We start from the raw sequence: 14,626 nt of genomic DNA on the forward strand, positions 1-14,626 counted from the left end.
TATGCAAAGATCTATTGGTTGTTCAGTTTTATCACTTAAAGACTTGACTTTTAACTTAAAACCAAATGTTTTAGTTAAGAGAATGGTATATTAAGAACTTGTCTTGTAATAGAAGAGATAATAACATTTTCATCCCTATAGTTTGGGGAAACTAACTCAGGTCCATAAAATTGGAAAGACTCTGCAGTCCTGGTGACGAGCATCGGACGATGAGATAGCGATGTAAGACAAATCCAACTGTTGACATATCAGAGATATTCTCCACTTATACACTCAAATTGATCCCAACTCAACTCTCTCTCTCCTCTGCTTGTTTAAACTGAACAGAAACACACTTCTATATAAGAAAAATAATTGTTTTCAAAAAAAAAAAAAAACCCCTAAATTTTTCAATCAAGTTCTGTCATTTCTAGCCATGTGATTGCATCGCATTTCCCAGTCTCTTGATCTCCACCATTAAATCACATTTTCATCACATTAAGCTGAAGCTGCAACCCTTTAGAAATGTACTATTAACCAAACACGCTGAGTTCTGGTCCTTCTCTCTTATCTTACATCAACTTTTTATGCTCTCTTTAATGTTGATTCTTGAATTAAAGAAGCAAACTGATGAACAGTAGAGAGAAAAGTCTCAGACACAAAGCCGATAAAATTGGGAATTTCATTAATTGAGTTAGTTACAGGAGAGATACAATTTGTAGTTAAAGTGCTCAAAACAGACCCTATAGGAGATTTCTAATATTTCAAACTAACCTAGGTCTATTCTCAAACCTTACAAGTACACCCTTTTCCATACATTTCCCCTTAAGCTGGACCACCTTACAATTACACCCTTTGTTTAACATTTTCCCTTAAGCTGGACCACTTGTACATCACCCGTGCTTCACATTCCCCGTAAGCTGCACCACTTCCATTTAGAACTACTTCATCCCTATAAGTTGTACCACTTCCACTTTGGTTTAGTCTTCCATTTAGAACTACTTAATCTCCTGCTTACAATCATCTCAATTTTACTCTGAACAGATTAGAGAAAACATAACAAATAAAAAAAAAAAAAAACTACTACTGCAGTCGTGTAGTCTGCTAGTCTGCACACTTAACTTGAAACTACTGTAGTTTGTACACTTTACTTGATCAATCAGTCAGTGGTGCAGGAAGTTCAGCTGCAACACACAATTTTTCTCTTAATAGAGCAAACCTTGAGCTTGGAAGAGCTTTAGTAAGAATGTCAGCTATCTGATATTCAGTAGCTATGTATTTGGACATTCAAGGTTTTATTTGCAACAAGTTCCCTAACATAATGGACATCAATCTGAATGTGCTTTGTCCTTCCATGGAAAACAGGGTTTGAGGACAAAGCATCAGCACTCATGTTATCACACCAAATAACATAGTTGTTTTTAATGTGAATATCAAGTTCTTTAAACAAATTTTGGACCCAAACTAATTCAGTTGCAGCTTGGCTAAGAGACCTATACTCTGCCTCTGTTGATGACAAAGAAACAATCTTTTGTTTCCTTGAAGACCATTGGATTAGATTACCACCAAGAAAAACACTACAACCACTAGTGGACTTTCTGTCAATTGTGTCTCCTGTCTAGTCAGCATCAGCAAAGGCTTCTAGAGTAAATGGTTTCTTTTTTGTGAAGAGAATCCCATGGGATAAAGTACCTTTAACAAACCTCAAAACTCTTTTGTAGGTTGTCCAGTGAGTTGTAGTAGGATTCTGCAAGAATTGACTTAGTTTATTCACTGAAAAAGCCAAATCAGGTCTAGACAAAGTCAAATATTGCAATCCCCTAATGATACTCCTATAAAGAGAAGGTTGATTAAATTGCTCACTGTCTTCTTTTCCAAGTTTTAAACTAGTGGCCATGGGGGTATAACATGGTTTAGAATCCTCCACACCAGCTTTACACAAAAGCTCCTGAGCATACTTAGTTTGTGTAAGTAGTAAACCAAAAGAGTTTCTTTTAACCTCAAAACCAAGAAAATACTGAACTTCTCCCAAAGTTTTTAGAGCAAACTTGCCGTTAAGATCAGCTATAAGCTGTGAAATAAGATGACTATCATTTCCTGCCACCAAGATGTCATCTACATTTACCAGAAGATGCATTACTTGAGATTCTCTCTTGTAAAAGAACAAACTAATGTCTGAGGTAGAGTTAACAAATCCCCATTCCAATAATGCATTTTTTAGTTTATCGAACCAAGCTCTTGGAGCTTGCTTAAGGCCATAGAGAGCCTTATGTAATCTGCACACTAGCCTTGAATTAGAAGAAGAGGCAAGAGAGAAACCTTCAGGGGGCAACATAAAAACTTTCTCTGATAGCTCCCCATTCAAGAATGCGTTATTTACATCAAGTTGCTAAATTTGCCAACTTTGATGGATTGCAACTAGACAACTAGAGAAAATGTGTCAAAGTAGTCCAGTCCAGGTGTCTGTTGAAAGCCTTTGGCTACCAGCCTGGCTTTGTATTTTTACAGAGTCCCATCTGAGTTTGACTTAGTTTTGAAAACCCATTTACTTCCAACTATATGCATACCTTCTTCATAAGGCACTAATTCCCAAGTCTTATTCTTCAAAAGAGCTTGGTATTCACTCTCCATAGCCTGCTTCCATTCAAGTATAAGTAGAGCTTCAGTTACAGTTTTTGGTTCACTAAGAATGGTATTCGTGGTCAATAAAGCCTGATAAGTAAAGTCAGGATCAAATTTAGCTTTTGCAGAGTAACCAGCCTTAGCTTTAGTAATCACTGGGTGAATATTTATGGATTGTTGGGATATACATGGTAGTAAAGCTTCCTGGTGACTATAAGGATTAGTAGAAGTGATATGATGGTCACATTCCTGATTAGTGAACCCATCAGAAGAGCTGGATAGAGTGTGAGTAGAGGAGCTAGATGTAGATCTATTTGAGGCCTGGATATCAGTGTGTGGGACTACATTAGTTGGACTAAGGTTGTGTGCCACTCTTGCTGATGGTAAGTCAGGAGTATCATTTGATGTGGGCTCAAATGAGGCTGTGCCAGGATCAATTCTTGAAGATAATACTGTTGTAGGAATGCACCAGGATTTATCAAAGTACTGAACAAAGTTGTCACTATTGTTTGTAAAATTTTCAAAGGCCTCATTCTTCTCATTCTTGAATGGAAAATCTGTTTCATTAAATTTCACTTGCTGAACAATATATAATCGACCACAAGATACGAGGCACAAATAACCTTTATGGGAAAGACTGTATCCCAGAAAAGTACATTTTTCTGTATGATACGACAATTTATGTCTTTGATATGGCCTGAGATATGGATAGCAACTACATCCAAATACTCTAAAATCAGTATACTCAGGCTCTTTATGAAACAAAGTGTAATATGGTGACTCAAACTCAAGAGGTGCTGAAGGTAACCTATTCAAGAGAGAAGTTGATGTACTAAAAGCTAACCACCAAAAATTGAAAGGCATAGTGGCATGAGCTAAGAGTGACAATCCATATTCTGTGATGGACCTATGTTTTCTCTCTACTCTTCCATTTTGTTGGTGGAGGTAGGGACAAGAATGTCTAAGCATAATTCCATTTTCCCGAAGATAACTTGAAAAGGACCTGAACTTTCCACCACAATCAGTTTGCAAGCACTGTGATTTGACATCCAATTGTCTTTCCACAAACTTATGAAATTACACAAAAACAATATATGCCTCAGACTTGAGTTTCAAAGGATATATCCATATGTATCTACTAAAATCATCTACAAAAATCACATAGTATCTATACCCTTCTCTAGACATAACAGGGGCTAGTCCCCATAGATCAAAATGCACCAATTCTAATGGACAACTTGCTCTTGAGGATGAAACAGGAAAACTACATTGTTTCAATTTTCCAAATTAACAAGCCTCACAAAAGGAACTTTTATTACTAGCAGCAGATTGTTTTACATGCAACTTATTCAAGACATACTAAAGAGTTTTAACATTTGGATGTCCCAATTGGGCATGCCACAACAATGCATAATCTGAAGGTACATTATTAGTCTTAACATCAGAATTCTCACGAACAACATTAGCAATACTATCTGAAGTAGAAATATTAGCTTCATGAATCACATTCCCAATTACATGATATGAAGCGGAAGGAATGGATGATGTATAAGGAAAGACATTGCTTGATAATTCTGGTTGATACAAGCCACCTTTCACTATGCCTTGCAACAAGACAGCTTTGTTGCTCTTATCCTTTACCAAGCAATGATAAGAATGAAATTCAACTATGACATTATTATCCTTGGTAATTTGAAAAATACTAACTAGATTCTTTGCAATTTTCGGAACACATAAGATATTCTTAAGTATAAGTATTCTATGTGAGGCATATGAGGGAACAAGCAACATACATGTGTGAGTGATAGGAATAGCATCCCCATTGCCAACTTGAACTTTAGAGTTCCCTGGATAACTAGACTTGTGCATCAGATTGGAAGCATCTACTATCATGTGGTTAGATGCTCCAGAATCCATATACCAAGATTGATCATGTACAGTTTGTGGAGTAGCTACAGCTTGGTAGGAACGCTAAATGCCTGAGGATGACAGTGTTCCAGCTTCAACCTTTGTAGGATTAGCTCCAAGTACTCCTACAGTTCTAGCTTGAGGTTGTGGACTCATTCTCTGTCTGTAATCAGAAGGTTGAAAGTTTGCAGTAGGATATTGAGGCATCTCTGGTCCTACAGTAGCTGAATAATCATGTAAGCCCAGAACTGAGTTATGCAAGCCATTATTAGGATGCAAGCTAGCATTAGGAACAAACTTACCAACAAACAATTCCTGAACAGAACCATTAGGAACACCAGTAAGGTTAGTCTGAGAGGATACAAAAGGGTTATAAGTGGAGGCCTAAACTGAGTGATTGTAGGAATTGAAACCTTGGAAATCTTGATCAAATCTATGATGGCATTGCAGGGCAGAGTGACCTGTCTTACCATGAACCTGACAGATCAATTTAGGCTTGAAGTAACCTCGGCCGCTTCCTCTTCCTCTTCCTCTTCCTCTCATCATATTGTTATTAAACTGATTAAAACCAGTAGGCATAAACTGAGAACCAGTTGGATAAGACAACCTGTTAATACCACTTCCTGAATATCCAACATTACCAAGATCAAAACCCCTAACGACAGCTTGTGAAGGTACATTGGCTGAGACATTTTGACCTTGTTAAAAGGCCATTTCAGGGACTGACAATTTAGTACTCCTGGTTTCAACATATGTGAGACATGTTGAAAGCTAGCTCCTGAATTTTGTGGAGTTACAGAGTAAATAGGTCCTTGTTTAGCAGCTATTAGAGCAGAACTTAATTGTTCATGAAAGCTTAATAGAGCATTGTTCTGTCTTTCAAGCCTCATTTCATGCTTATGTAACACGAATTGAGCTTCTTGAATAGTTGCAGTACTACTATTAAATGTCAAATTTGCAACCACAACATCGTATTTAGGACCTAAACCATCTAATATGTACAGCAGCAACTCTTCATCACCAATTTTGACTCCACTTGCGGTTAGCTTGTCTCCTAATTCTTTCATCTTCAAAATATAGTCATTAATACTAAAAGACTCTTTCTTAGTATGTAATAGCCACTACTACTCAAAAGATTATAATGAAAATACATATAAAATAACATAAAGAAATTGGGCCCAAGTTTTTCTTTTATTAAACATATATACATACTCTTTACAAACATATGCATTTTTACACAAAATATATATAACGTATACAAAAAGTCATCAAAACATCAGGGACAGTGTAACCACTCCTCCTCGCACGCCGACATCCATCCGACAGTGTCCTCACCTAGGTCCTGCAAAACATGGGAAAACAACGGGGTGAGCACTAAAATAATGCTCAGTAAGTAAATCCTCTACTCATACTAGCCCCGTAACTCTCTTTCTCTAATTCTTTCCTTACAACTCCCCGTTCAATAACTCTTTGGGTACGTCTTTCTTTTCCTCTTTCTCTTTCTCTTAGAAACTCTTTTCTCATAACTCTTTCATAAATCACGACCCCATCTCACCGGGGGCACGGCCGGGACTCACTCCCACTCTACGTGATCTCTACTCATTCTAGCCGATCGGACTCGGTTATGCATGGATTCGGAACCCTTGGCCATGTGAGTCTATAATCTCTCTCTCTCGGGTACTCGGGTATAGCCCTCATCCGCATGCACTCTCACGGGCTACACCACTTCTCTATCTGATACTCATGCCGCTCTCTCAATGCGGCGTACATGCGGGAATACTCTACCCATTACTCACGGGTTCCCCATCGCACAACCTACTCTATTCTCTTTCTCTTAAGAGAGTAGCATATACTCATATTCTATACTATATCTCAAGCTATATCTTACTGCTTAAGTGCATAAACAAAGGTGTAGAGCTAGCTCATGCTCCCTAATGCACTAATGAAATGCCAACTACAAGATTTCCTCAAAACAGTCATTCTGCACCAGTCACACTAAAACGGCCATAACTTATGCTATACACCTCGGATTACTACGGTTCTGGTCTCGTTTCAAAGCTTAGAAACAGGGCTACAACTTCTCTGTTTTGGTCTCAGCCCAGTTCGAACCGTAAGATACTCAAAAATTACTTAGAAAGTTACGGCAGTGACAGGGCAGATTTCACTTAGGCATTTCCTCAAACATCTCATGTGCATATAAACACCCTACGAAAATTACTACTAAACTTCATTTTTCTAGCCATCCAAATTGGGGAAAAACTCCCTCAATTACTCATAATCCCTGTCAAGAAAAGCACTCCCAAAAAGGATTACACAATATCTCTCAAACTTCATCTCAAACTCCATTCTCAATACACATATCAACAACACTTCTCATATTTAATCAATCCCAACTACTAAGACTAAGCACACATCTCATCTCAATTTTCAGTAGGTATACCATGTACATACATAATTAAAATAAGTCTCTACTCAAAGCTTAGTCATAACTCAACTTGGTTGGATTTACTTACCTTGTGCAAAGATGGCTTCCTTAGCACTTTTCCTTCCCTTTGTGGACTTGTCTCTTCTCTACAACTCAAAACAACCACAAGGGCAGCAACAACACAATAAGACCTCACTATAAATACAAGAAAACTCACATCTAAAGCATGAATTCTTACCTTAGAAAGCTTTAGATGAAATCTCTACTCAAAACCCCTCTTAAATCCCTTAGAACTCTTGGAAAATTGGGTGGAGAAATTGAGAGAATATGGGCAATTGGAAGAGGCGGTGGAATGAAATGAATAAGGCTTTTCTCTACACTTTACTCTTTTTAGTTCATATTATAAGCTTCATTTCCCATTTTGCCCTTGTCCTTTCTTGAAAATTCCATCTATATCCTTTGATTCTTTACAACTACACCCCCATACAAACACAATCTCTACTAAATTTCCTTTCATTTTACTCCCCACTTTTCCTACTAATTAGGGGTAGAATGGTCATTGTGTTCCAAAAGAAGAATTCTCTAGAAAACTCAAGAATCTTTGTTTTAGGCTCTTCGCCGCGGCGAAGCATTTTTCGTCGCCTCGGCGAAATTGGGCAGAACCTACACGAATGCCACTTCTCCTCCTCGCCGCGGCGAAGTTTCTTCTTCGCCCCGGCGAAGTTTGGATTTCCAACTTCACCAAAACTCAACCCATTTCAAGGCAACAATTCAACCAACTCAACATATAAACTCAATTTAAGTTAAAACAATAAACTTTTAACTAATACGACAAATCTTAAATACGTACCTCAAGTGGGATATTACATAGTAGTCTGTAACAGATTTCTTAAGTGCAATGTTCTTAAGAAACATAGGAGGATATAGATTCTCACCAGTGACAAATCCATCAAGATTGTGAGATATCAATGCTGGAAGAATTTGCGATCGCCAGTAGCTATAGTTCTTCTCCGATAGCTTCACTGAGCTTGTCGGAAGTGTTGAGTGAAGAGCTGAACTCAGCACATTTGTGCTTCGATCTTGTTCAGTCTCTGTTCTTGGAGTTGAATTTGACAGTTCAGGATTCGAATTAGCCATGGACGTTGGTCTACAGCTCTACCATGAAGATTTTCTTGAATTAAAAAAGGCAAACTGATGAACATTAGAGAGAAAAGTCTTAGACACAAAGCCAATAAAATTGGGAATTTCATTAATTGAGTTAGTTATAGGAGAGATACAATTTATAGTTAAAGTGCTCAAAACGCACCGTATAGGAGATTTCTAATATTACCAACTAACCCAGTTTAGTTCTCAAACCTTACAAATACACCCTTTGCCTAACATTTCCCCTTGAGCTGGACCACCTTACAATTACACCCTTTGTCTAACATTTCCCCTTAAGCTGGACCACTTGTACATCACCTGTGCTTCACAATTCTAATCAAAATCTTTATCATATATGTTTAAACAAAAAAAAAATCATTTAGAGATTTTATATAACTTATGAGAGAAACAAATCAATTCTGATTTAAAAGGGTTTTATGGTTATGTAGTTAATAAAAAATTTAATTTTCATTACTTTATTTGTATTCTTAGACAATAATGTCACATGTGTTTTTATTTTCACATTTTAAAAATATTATGTTCAAACAAACATATTAAATGTATTTTCAATTTTACATCTTTTAATGTTTGTAGATATTTTAAAAAATCAGAAAAAATATATACAAAATTCAGAAAAGAAAGCACCTCGATGTTTAACTTGTCACTGTCATGAAATTTTTTTTTTTTTTTTTTTTTATATATAAGAAAAGAAGTTAACATTGAAACAATATAACAATAACCATAATCCAAACCCTTCAAAATCTTCCTAACTAAATAATAATATGTTTTTCAATATGTCTTGAAAAAATTAAGATAAATAAAAAAATATGAATTATTTTATTTAAATTAATTTTGAGTTTGAAATGTGCAATAAAAGATATTTTTGTATTAGCTATGCATGTTAAATATATAANCCTTTTTTCTTTTTCTTTCTTTTTTTTCTCTTTTCTAACCTTGAAGCTTTTTCATGGTTTATTTGCTTCAGATGAGGTTTAGGAATATCATAACACGCCATCCTATACCGGATACAATTTTATATTAAAAGAATGTTGATATTTTAGTGGCTTGATCATCTTCTAATATATATATATATATATATATAATTTTTTTTTAAAAATATACTTCAATCAATTATTAAATAATTCATAAGTTTTAAATCTACTATCAATGCAATCTATTCTAAAATGATAAGACCAATATTTTGTTGTTTTACAAATTTTAAACTGAAGTAAAATTCCAAAATGATAAAATATTGGAAATATAAAAACCTCCTTTGATTAATGATTTATGAATGGGGTCCATTTCATAATTCAAAATTTATGGGCTCCGTTTGGTTCACAATTTTGTGTTTTTGGGAAAAGTTTTTTGAAAAAAGTTTTAAAAAAAGTTGAATTGGACGGGTATTACGATGTAGGATTTATAAATTTAAAATACCCCCTATGTTTATTTTTTTACAAAACACCCCTTATAATAAAACATTAAAAGTTAACAAAAACACCCCCAATCCACCCTCAAATACGGACAGCCGGCCACCACCACCGGAGGGTGGCCGGAGTCACCGTAACAAAAACATTAAAAATATTTAGGGGTATTTAATTGAATTAACAAATTTAGGGGGTTTAAAAAATGTTGAATAAAATTGAATAATATTGTGAGTTTTTTGGTAGTTTACTGTTTAACTTTTTTGGGAATACTAAAAGTAGTATTCCCAAAATCTAACCAAACGAAGCCATGGTTTTCACGCGGATGGATTAGTCTACTTTAATTTTGAGTAAACGACATTTTCCCACTTTGGTCTACTTTGGCCTAATGACATTTTTCCACCTACAGTGATGTTCCACCAGTAAATTCTGTTTAATATAGAATATATTTGTTGTAAATTCAAAAATACCACTCTTTAAATGAAAATTATTGATATACCTTCAATTATAACCAATTTATCCCTCCAATTTTCTATTAAAATAATATTTTAAATCAATGAAATTATGAAACTTAAAATTACCATTTTATCCCTATATTTGCTGCAACTTAACCCGGCATTTATATGTAAGAAATTTTGTCAATTTAAACCCAATAAAACTAAGTATTAGCATAACTAATTTGGTTAAATAAGAATCCAGATTGCAAAATTACAGTGCATATATATATATTCGAATCATTTTGTCAATTAATTACAAATTTCTAGTGATGTTCTTATAAGACAGTTTCTCATTCATTTCTTAAAATCCAAGAAGTTTTGCTTTCCCCATTCCACTTTCTAGCTCCTTGAAGCTTGCTTTTCTTTTGCTTTCTGGATCTTCAAAACCTTTTTCACAATCTTTTGTTTTCCACTAAGGAAGCTCGAATGATCCTATCAAAGGTTTCCAACAGCAAAGAAAAATCAATTAAATCTGTTATTTATCACATTTAACCCGTGGACAAACCAGCAATTGAACCTGCTGAAAATTTGCTCCAATCATATATCCCTTTTTAAGACTCAAATGATCAGCAATGACCTGCAATCGGTACAAGTGATATTAAGCATTAGAAGAAAAGAGAAGTTAAAAGTGAACCTTACCTAATGACACCCAATGCAAATCCTTTCATTTTAATCCTAAACTTTTTCAAGCAAATAACCATATAGTAATTACAGTATTCCACATGCCCAAACAAATGCCTATTGTACACAAGGATAATTTATAAGTTCCAAGGAACAGTAACATGGCACTGACTTGGAACTGCCACGGGACAATCATCCTCACCATAGTGCATTTGAGATTTCATCTTAAACTTAAACAAAACAAACAAAAAGGTTTTACATTTTGCACCAATAAAACATATGTTCTTACCTCCACTCTCATCCTCTGTTACAAAAATAATTTCACACCCAATTTGTATCCAATCCAAGGCCTTAGACCCCACCCCACACAACACCAATGGCTGAAGTTTCACAAATTCTAAGAACCAAGAACAAAGAAACTAGTAATATAAAAAAGAAATAAATATACATGTACATAAAAGTGTCATTTTGCACGAATCTGCAATAAATATACAATAACCAATTGCATCACAAGTATATTATCAATCACAAACATTGCTACACCAATGACTTTCTTGCAAAGCGAATCCAATTTCTTCCTTCACATTGCACTTGTGTCACAAATTGTCCAACATTGCCTTTTCAAAGAATTAGAAATATAGGGTCCGTTTGGTTCACAATTTTGTGTTTTTGGGAAAAATTTTTTGAAAAAAGTTAAAAAAAAGTTGAATTGGGCGGGTATTACGATGTAGGATTTACAAATTAATAAAATACCCCCTATGTTTATTTTTTTACAAAACACCCCTTATAATAAAACATTAAAAGTTAACAAAAACACCTCCAATCCACCCTCAAATACGGACAGCCGGCCACCACCGCCGGAGGGTGGCTGGAGTCACCGTAACAAAAACATTAAAAATATTTAGGAGTATTTAATTGAATTAACAAATTTAGGGGGTTTAAAAAATGTTGAATAAAGTTGAATAATATTGTGAGTTTTTGAGTATTTTACTGTTTAACTTCTTTGGAAATACTAAAAGTAGTATTCCCAAAATCCAACCAAACGAAACCATAAACTGGCAGGCAGCAAATTAACAACAAAAGCATTTACTGACCGAGAAGCTGTGGAATTTGAGCCTGGCTAGTTTCCCCGTCATCAATTGATTGTCCATACTGCATTACTGCCTCTCCTAAATCCAATGTGGAGGACTGTACCAATATACCAATCTCTTAAGTAAACTAACAAAAGAAAAAAAAAAAAAAAAAATTGTCATCATTTAAATGGTTTCAGGAATTAAAAGAGCAGTCCAAGCATCTATTCTAACAACTGGTTCTCATCTTGTACCAATTTTGTTTCAAGTAAACAAACAAACTAGACATTCAAGAGTGCTTTCAGCATTACAAAAAGCTTCAGGAATCAATAGAGCACTTCAAGTAATATTTTTAACATCAGCAATTCTCAGAGATCACTTCTCCAGCGAAAATTAACAAACACACAAGCTAGAAAAATGCCGAATCTCGGTTCCTGATGTCATAGTAAGGAATGTACTGCCAATTCCCAAACCCAAAGCATATTTTCTAATTATTGTCATCTTGCGCCAATTTCGTTTCAAATAAACGAATTAACAGTGCTTGAGAATGCTTTCAGCATCACAAAAATCAATTTAAAACCACCACGTTTTGCGGTGAAAAATAACAAACACTAATGCTAGTAAAATTCTGAATCTCAATTACAGAAGTCAAAATAGTAAGAAATGCACCACCGATGACCGAAGTAAAACCAGAAGCATATTTTCCAACATCTAGTTATCATCTTGTGCCAATTTCTTTTGTTTCTATCAATTCAACACACGGAATTAAAATAATTTTCCCGAGAAACAAACAAGAATGAGAAAGTTTTCGAATTGATAACTTCCTTAATGCAAAGCCCTCTTGAATTGCATAATCCTTTAACCCATTTTCTGTAAAAATTAACCTCGAATGACAGTCCCAACATAGTACCAATTGTCTCTTATTTCAACAAACTGGCAAAATCAAAAGCACAAAAATATGATTACCCACAGCGTAAACAGTCGAACCCTAAACCCTAAACAGCCTTTGGTCGTCCATTGTCGCCGGTGTTCCTTCAGTCGTCGTCCTTCCTGGTTAACCAGTTGCCAGTCGCTGCTTAGAACCCTATTTTTTTCTCAGTCCTCGTCATAACCAGTAGCGAGCTAATGCTTTTAACCCTTATTTTTTGCCAGTCGCCGATAGCCGTAATTAGTCGCCACTCGCCGCTCCCAATAAACTCAAAAGTTATAAAGGGCTTTAGCTTTTCCCTTGTTTTTTAAGTCAACTTTGGTAGGACACGTGGCAACCATTCAGCCGCTACACTGAACGAGATTTTGACCATCCTACCTTTCTTGTGAACGTTCAGAATGGGATTTACAGACGGTGGGAAAGTGGCGTTTACTGTTTAATCTACTGTTGCTTAATTTTAAGAGCAAATTGGGTGGGAAAGTGACATTTTATAATTGTTGATTTGGTAACAAGGGATGCAAAATGCATCTCATTCTTGCATATTTTACAAAATGTATCCGCAAAGGTTGCATTTCTCACCTCTCTCTCTTAACAATGGTTGCATTTCTCACTTTTCTTTCAACAATGGTTGCATTTCTCATATTTTGCATTTTCCTTTTTTTCCTTTTATTGTTTTTGCTTCCTAAACGGAGATTGAAAATGTTATATTGTTCATGAGACCTTGAAACTTCTCATGGAGGGAAAGTCTCTAAAAATATTATGTTGTTAGTGAAACCTTGAAACTTATCAGGGAGGGAATGTATCCATCGGTCCTGAATGTTATGAAAATGTTGTTTTTAGTTTTTGGATACTTCTGTTTGTAGTGCAATGGATTTGGTTTTTGAATATTTATTTGTAATTTTGATCTATTTCTCACTTTTGTGTTCTTTATTTTGCTAGTGCACTGGAATAGTTTTCTCTTCTTGTCCATGCAGCCGTGCTAATAGGGGCGATTATAAGTTCGATAGTGTGCTTAGCCAGGAGCAGAAGAATGTGGCTCCTGTACTGCCGTTACAAGTCCCACCCAAGCCAAAGGTTCCACCCCAGTAAAAGGTTCCACCACAGCGAATCGGCAAAAATGCACATTTCATCACAGTATATCTTAGGTGAAAAAAATTCACATTTCATCGCGACATACGTTAGGCGACACAAATACACATCTTGTCATAGTATAGTGTAGGCAACACAATAGAGAGTACCACTATTAACTTTAGGCGACGATAACTAATATTTCACTGGTAATTAGTTTTAGCGGCAAAAATGGTATAAGCAACAATTTTTTTGATTTGTTGCCAAATTTAGCGACAAATTTTAACAAATTGTCGCCTAAAATCAAGTGCGACATACCTATCGTGACGATCGTGGAGACGATCTTCTTCTGTAGCTAAATGTATATCACAACCATTTCTATGTTTTTAGCAACAACAAAAAATTCATAGCTAAAAGCCCTTTTTATCGTAGTAGGGAGAATCAGAAGGGCTAACAATTTTGTATAGGTAACACTTAATTGTTTATTTGTTTGGCATGTTTATGTCCAAATGAATCATTTGTTGCTTTTGATAAATAAAAATTGATACGCCTTACTGAATTTTATCTAGATGATTTTTCTAACTTAGAACTCTGCCTTTTATCAACACCAATTCACCTGTTTGTCCACTAGTACGCCACCATTCCTTGAGAATCCTCTGATTAGCTTTAGAAGTGTCTACAAGAATAACATCTTTCAACTTGATGCCAAGCCGATGCAAAGTAACTTTAGCACCACCAGTTACACTGAAGATTGACAAAACTATGAGCCCTTCTGGAAACATAGGATTCAAAACAGAGACGTGGTAAACCAAAGTGTCTATCTAAAAGCAGGGTCTCGGTCATGCCAGTCTTTGTGGTAAACTATTTTCATCAGCTTTAGTGTGACCCATTGGGTAACCTAGAATACGTTCTAAATATTCAGGATCTATAGGGCTAAGTTTGTA

General features: G+C 35.5%; 1 long non-coding RNA gene across 2 annotated transcripts; it reads right to left on the bottom strand.

The window, feature by feature from the left end:
* Positions 1-10,201: 10,201 nt before the first annotated feature.
* On the bottom strand, positions 10,202-13,141 carry LOC116143936. Of its 2 annotated transcripts, none has more exons than XR_004130194.1 (3): positions 12,657-13,141; positions 11,711-11,834; positions 10,202-10,427 (listed from the first exon to the last, which is right to left on the bottom strand). It is a non-coding gene; the product is annotated as an uncharacterized LOC116143936 (long non-coding RNA). The 2 variants fall into 2 exon arrangements; XR_004130195.1 differs by lacking the exon at positions 10,202-10,427 and adding an exon at positions 10,435-10,572.
* Between the last annotated feature and the right edge of the window lie 1,485 nt (positions 13,142-14,626).

This window comes from Pistacia vera, unplaced genomic scaffold (genome assembly GCF_008641045.1).
Source record: "Pistacia vera cultivar Batoury unplaced genomic scaffold, PisVer_v2 Contig435, whole genome shotgun sequence".
Classification (NCBI taxonomy): Eukaryota; Viridiplantae; Streptophyta; class Magnoliopsida; order Sapindales; family Anacardiaceae; genus Pistacia; species Pistacia vera.